Here is a 6,196-nt window from a genome sequence, read left to right as displayed (position 1 = left end):
GTTTCAATACTGACAAGTGCAGGGTGCTGCACTTGGGCAGTAGGAACCAGCAGCATGCTTATAAGCTGGTAAGCTCCCTTCTTGAGAGCACGGTGGCAGAAAGAGATCTTGGAGTCATTATTGACTCCAAGATGAACATGGGCCGACAATGCAAGGTCACGGTCAGTAGGGCTAACCATACTTTGTCAAGCATCCACTCTATGCGGCACTGGTCAGACTGCAGCTGGAGTACTGTGTTCAGTTCTGGGTGCTGCACTTCAGGAGGGATGTGGACAGCATTGAGAGGATCCAGAGGAGGGCCACACGCGTGATCTGGGGACAGCAGGGCAGACCCTATGTTCAGCCTTCGCAAGAGAAGGCTGAGGGGGGACCTGGTGGCCGTCTATAAACTCACCAGTGGGGACCAGCAGGGTTTGGGAGAGACCCTGTTCCCCCTAGCGCCCCCGGGGTAACAAGTAATAACGGCCACAAACTGTTAGAGAATAGGTTTAGACAAGACATCTGAAGGCACTACTTCACAGTCAGGGTGGCTAGGATCTGGAACCAACTTCCAAGGGAAGTGGTGATGGCTCCTACTCTGGGGGTCTTTAAGAGGAGGCTTGATGTCTACCTGGCTGGGGTCATTTGAGCCCAGTTTCTCTCCTGCCCAAGGCTGGGGGTTGGACTTGATGATCTACAAGGTCCCTTCTGACCCTATTTGTATGAATCTATGAATCTATGTATCTATAAACATTGTCTAGAGACACCACAAATTTGTCCTTTATAGATAAATTGTGACTTTAAAATTCTGTCTGGTTTTATAAAATAAACTATAGTATATTTTAAACTATAATTTTAGGTAAAATATTAGGGCTGTCAAATGATTAAAAAAATTGGCTGTGATTAGTTGCATGGTTAAAAATATTAGTTGCAATTAATCACTATTTTAATCACACAGCTAAAAACTCAAAATTATACACAGAAAAACTAAAAAATATGCAAAATTATGCAGGTACTCTGTATGGTTGAGGGATGGGTGTAGGGTGTATGTCTGGGGAATTTGTGAAAGTGTGCGGAGGCTGTAGGGTTTACAGCCTGAGAAAAGGGGACCCTGGCAGGATGCGGGGTACAGTGGGTCAGGAGTGAGGGGCAGCAGCAGGGGCGGGGGGGGCACTGTGGCTTGGGAGTGAATGGCAGGGATGGGCACAGGCATATCACTGCCCCCCCACAATCATATAGCCCACCCCCCACCAGTGTCATCTTTTTTGAAACTGGAAATATGGAAACCCTACAAGAATGCAGCCTGGTGGTACGTGGAGAAGTGCCCAGTAGATAAGTCTATGGAGGGGAAGGGGAAAGGGCAGAAGGAGAGGGAAGGGGCAGGGGGGCAGATGGAGGGCCCCATGGTGAGGGAGGGAGGGGCTGGGATGAAAAGGACTCAGGCTGGGGCAGGTCATAGGACGGAGCTGCAGGAGTCTCATCCAGAGGTGCAAGGGGGATGGCTCTCCACCACTGCTCGCACACCCAGGTACATGTGCCCCCTAGATTTGTGTGTAGGGCAGAGGCGGGCTGCCCGCTGCGAGCCGGGGTCTGCCCCTTTCTCTTCCTCTCCATAGATTTATGTGCTGGGTCCTGCTCTACACGCCACCAGGCTGCACTTCTGGTCACATGCATACTGTAGCTGAGCACCTGCATGCAGTGTCCCAATATGGCACCAATATATCAGTGCACCTCTACGGTGCGTTTGTGTGTGTGTGTGTGTGTCCCCACCCCTGCTGCAGCAGCCTGGAGCCCACGCTGCCTTGTGCCTCCTCACTTGGTGGCCTGGTGATGATGGGAGAAGGGAGCCCAGGTACAGGCTCCAAAATCGTGTGTGCAATTAATGTGTTCATTGGATCTTGCGTTAATCGCACACATTAACTGCGATTAATTGACAGCCCTATAAAAAAAATGCACTGGTGATATTTTTTAGCTTTGTAAAATACCCATTCAGAAGACAAAAGCCTGCCTTTCAATGTGCACTGATATTGTGATTTTGTAGCCATTTACTCAACAGAAACGTATATGTATTTCTTAAAGTGGGAAGCTTTATAAAGTGACATACTGTTCTAAATGAGTATCATAACACCAAACAAGGGTGGTTAGCATTTTCTTTGAGCAAAGAACATCTTTGATTGGGTCCATGCATTTACAACTTTACAAACATTCCTCATCGTACTCAATGCTCGTTACATATAACTGTTTGCTCTTGGTAAATGCAAAACAAATTTTACTCTGTGTATTGATATGCCTTTTACAAAATTCCCCAGACATTTCATTTGATTAAATAAAAAATACGGAACATTTCAATGTGAAAGCACTAGTATTTTTTCACTGTTACCTTCTGCCTATCTGTATTGGCTTGTTATTTCTGGTCTCAGACAATTGGAAACAATTTGAAGCAAGGACTTTCTGCTTGTAATTATTTGTGCAGTGACTAATGCAAGGGGATTCTGGCTCATGAATGAGGTTCCTAGTTCCTATTTCAATACAAATAATACATATTAATTTCTGGTATTTCTGAAGCAGTTCTAGGACCTCATGATAATATGGGATTGTCCCATTAAAAGAGTTTATACAGTCACTCTAGTTATTATCTAAAGGGCCTGTAGGAGGATCTAGGATTTTGCAAAGAGGGTGTAGATGGTGTTGTGCGTCATTTTATATAACACCACGGGTTTGGTTAATGACCTCAAGGCCAGGGAAAGGATGTTCTACATCAGGGTGTATTTTATCTTTGCTTGCAGAAAATCAACACAACAATTTAACTAGACCATCACAAAGAAGAGATTGAGAGAGGGGGAAACAGACAAAACTAGATGTTTTGGAGAAAAAAGAAAATCTAGCCTTGGTTTATATATTCTTCCATGGGAAACCTTTAGAGCTTTTGGCCAGGGTGTGGTACTACAGTTTTTTTGGAAAAGAAACCATTATTTATGTGACACTTAGACTGCAACACTGATTTCCCTCATTAACTCAGCAAGATTAAGACTATTCTCCAGACAGTGGAAGTTAGATAGTTAACATAGTGCTATGCCATTTATATATTGTTTATGCATGGAAGATATATACATATTACATTTCTGACAGGGTGCATCTACATGTACAATTAGTGTGGCTGAATAAACTCCGGCACAGCCTGCACCTGACTATATTGCTCCCAGGTGCAGAGTCTATATATGTGCATGGGACTGCAGCATGTTAAGCTGAGGCAGCACAGCTCCAGCTGGCCCGGGGAGTCAGCCTGCCAACCCAGAGCTGCTCTGGCCTGGCTCTATATACTGCAGAGGGGCTGGCTGGGGCACAAGGGTGATATAGTATGGGTCTAGCCAGAAGCCAGCCCCACACTGTAGCACCCTCATGCCCCAGCCAGACCCAGTCACCATCTACACGTGCATTGCGGTGCACTAAATCAGTGGTTCTCAACCTTTGGTACCTTACGTACTCCCTGCTGATCCATGTGGCAAAAGCAAAACCGGAAGTCCCACCATGGCACTTCTGGTTTCAGTGCTGCAAGCCAAGTCTCACTTTTTCCACCGCGGCCTGAGGCAAAGCAGCCTGTGCAGGGCCTCTCTCCCTATCACCCGGCACACTGATGCTGAGGAGTAAAAGCCCCGGCACACCGGACATGGCAGGAGGGGCAGCAGCCAGAACTTCTAGCCTGAGCAGGCAAAGACCAAAATGCAGCACCCGCGTACCCCTGCCTGTGTCTCGTGTACCCCCAGGGGTATGCGTACCATGGGTTGAGAAACACTGCACTAAATAACTCTGCTGTAGGATAGTACTTGTGTTGGGCGGGACTGTTCTACAATGGAGTTAATTAGCTTACTGTGGCCTAATAGCATTGTACATGTAGATGGTAACACTTTACTCTGGAGCTAATTAGTCAACTCTACGATGAAGTGCACATGTAGATCCCCCCACAGACGAGTATGGGCTATCAGATGTAATAGGATTATTTTAAAATAGAATTGGAAAATGCAACCAACTGAGCTCAACCCCAGAGTTCTTTTGCCTTTCTAAGTTAAAATTCCTATAATCTTACATGAATGTGGTGCAATGTGAAAGTAGTGGTTCAGGATACTGGTAAACAGATATAGTATTTCTTAATTCTAGATAACTAACATAAACCAAACCCAGCTTGTTAGTGTCTGAAAGTTACTATTATTTTCCCAGCACTTTTTTTTCGTTACATGATATGCTTTGCTCATCCAATCCCTTGAAAAAGGGGAATGTTTCTATTTTATTTTAACAAAAATCACATCTGAAAAGAATTTTACAAATCTACATTAAGCTGTATGTAAAACTTGTACAAGCACACACTCTCTGGCCTTTGTTTGTACATGGGTGCACATGCACACACACATCAATTTACAATGCAGTCAAATATATCACCAAGAAGAAAATGTCATGAACCAGAGAGTAGGTATTTTAAGGGCCTTGTTACAGAATATGGTACTTCTGGGTGGCTCCTGGAGCTCTTAAATCCTGGACTGTCTGCACATTAACACCTGAAACTAGTTTTTAGCACTCATTATATGGCTTAAAGTCATATCACTCCATGGCAAGATTATCTCTGATCCATGTTACCCAGCTTGCATTACACTAAGGTGTAGCCACTATAGGCTACACTTTAGTGTAAACACCCTGCTGCCCCTCCTTCTCTGCTGGCCTGGATCCAGCCCATTGCCTACTCCCTTGCCTTCCCAGCACCCCAGATCCCAGCTCACTGTCCCCCAACTCCCCTGCTTCCTTGTGGCTTCCTCTGCTGCTGCTCTCTTGAACAGCATCCAGGCAGCAGCTCTGGCCAGGCAGCTGGGTTAACCCTTCCCTGCCTGCTCCCCTGGGACAGACAGCCAGCAGCCACAAGTAAGTAAGGTCACGGGGCTGAAGAGAGGCAGGAGACAGGGGGGAGCCTTGAGTAGCAAGGGAGAGCCCCTGGGGCAGGGGGTGGAATTGGGGAGCCCCAGGGTAGAGGCAGGAGGAAAGCCTAGAATGGGGGCAGGGGGAGGATTATTACCTTCCACTCCTCTAGACCCCTGCTGGCCTGAAGTGTGATTGCTCCAAACTCAAGTTAGTACTAACAGGATGGACATTTGAGCAACTCACAATGTAAGATGTAATGAGGCCCTAACTGGAGGAGAAGCCATTTTTTGGTCTGCAGTTTCATTCTATTAGTAAATCACCTTTGATATGATAGAAAATAAAAATACAGTAGGGAATAGCTAATGAGAATCTGAAAATAATAAAGTTCAGCATGACTGATCATGGTTTCCTCAAATTCACCTTAACAAAGATGGATTCATAGAATTCAGTACCAGAACAGAATCTGATTTCAGGAAGGCAAATTCTGAGGAATTATTTTTGTGTGATTGAGAAAGTGAATGGATATTATTGGTGACGGACAGGGGGGACAAGGCTGAACTCCTCAACAAGTTCTTTGCCTCAGTGTTCCTAAGTGAGGGGCAAGACAAATCTCACACTGGGGTTGTAGAGAGGCAGCAGCAAGGTGCCAGACTGCCATGCGTAGACCCTGAGATGGTGCAGAGTCACTTGGAAGAACTGGATGCCTTTAAGTAGGCAGGCCCGAATGAGCTTCATCCAAGGGTACTGAAGGCACTGGCCGACATCATTGCACAGCCACCGGCGGGAATATTTGAACGCTTGTGGTGCATGGGCAAAGTCCCGGAGGACTGGAATAGGGCCAATGTGGTCCCCATTTTCAAGAAGGGGAGGAAGGAGGACCCGGGCAACTATAGGCCAGTCAGTCTCACCTCCATCCTCGGCAAAATCTTTGAAAAAATTATCAAGGCTCACATTTGCGAGAGCCCGGCAGGACAAATTATGCTGAGGGGAAACCAGCACAGGTTCATAGCAGGCAGATCGTGCCTGACTAATCTAGTCTCTTTTTATGACCAGGTTACGAAACGCCTGGATACAGGAGGAGGGGTGGATGTTGTGTACTTAGACTTCAGGAAGGCCTTCGATACGGTATCCCACCCCATACTGGTGAACAAGTTAAGAGGCTGTGACTTGGATGACTACACAGTCCGGTGGGTGGTGAATTGGCTAGAGGGTCGCACCCAGAGAGTCGTGGTGGATGGGTCGGTTTCGACCTGGAAGGATGTGGGCAGCGGGGTCCCGCAGGGCTCGGTCCTGGGACTGATACTCTTTAATG

Source organism: Alligator sinensis, unplaced genomic scaffold (assembly GCF_000455745.1).
Source record: "Alligator sinensis unplaced genomic scaffold, ASM45574v1 scaffold258_2, whole genome shotgun sequence".
NCBI classification, from domain to species: Eukaryota; Metazoa; Chordata; order Crocodylia; family Alligatoridae; genus Alligator; species Alligator sinensis.
Note: the sequence above shows the minus strand (reverse complement) of the source record.